Source organism: Octopus bimaculoides, chromosome 30, assembly GCF_001194135.2.
Source record: "Octopus bimaculoides isolate UCB-OBI-ISO-001 chromosome 30, ASM119413v2, whole genome shotgun sequence".
NCBI classification, from domain to species: domain Eukaryota; kingdom Metazoa; phylum Mollusca; class Cephalopoda; order Octopoda; family Octopodidae; genus Octopus; species Octopus bimaculoides.
In genome coordinates, this window is record NC_069010.1 from 3,625,221 (window position 1) to 3,626,267 (window position 1,047).

Here is a 1,047-nt window from a genome sequence, read left to right on the forward strand (position 1 = left end):
GTAGGCATAAAGGAAAAAATGAGCTCATTCTAATCCTGATGTAACGACCTACCTGAATGCATCCACATGTCATCTAAGACATGTGTATGCCATGTACAATAGACAGTCTAGTTAAAAGACATACCACGGGAGGAGGGAGGATGTAGCATAAACCTGTGCTTTAAAGCAATTTTATGCAATTTTGGGGGAGGGGAGGGGTGAAATTACCCTTATGATTAAAAGTTATGATCAGCAATTGTTGATTTAAATCAGACCAGGTTTATTAGCTATCCTGAGATGAGGGCTTTTAAATTTTCCCAACTGATATTTCTCGCAAAAAAAAATTGCAGTAAAAATGTACAAATTATCTTGAATGAACTGTTCAAACATATGCAAAAAAATTAGAAAAAGAATCATTCGCTTATGATCTCCCCTTGTTCAGACCGGTCGATTTTAACGGCTGATGTAGTTTAACTCTTATTTTTCTCAAGGCTTGAGCACCAATTTCGAGAAACTGACTTTGAATCGATTTGTGGTCATCGAGTATTCTTTCGAGGATGGGGACTCCTACTCCCTGCCGTTTGCGGCGCTTCAGCGCATGCCTGTTGACTGTTTTCTGCGTTTTGGCTTGTCTTGCAGGGTGCCTGTGAAGGATTCGAATTTGATTGCAAAGAATTCAAATTTGATGGCAAAGAACCCAAACTAGATCAAAAACATCTATATTATTAAAGCAAAGCAGATATATAGTGTATGGCTATCATGATTTTCTTGTGATACATTTTACTTTATTTATTAAAGTTTCAAGATTAAATGTAAGGAATGTGTATTGTGGTGATCTTAAGCTTTGTACATATCTTAAACAGATGTGGCTGTGTGGTAGGAAGCTTGCTTCCCAACCACATGGTTTCGGGTGTCAGTCCCACTGTATGTCACCTTAGGCAAGTGCTTTCTGCTATATCCTCGGGCTAACCAAAGCATTGTAAGTAGACATTGAAGACAAAAACTGAAAGAAGCCCATCGTGTGTATATGTATGTATGTATGTAGGATAATATATATATATATATATA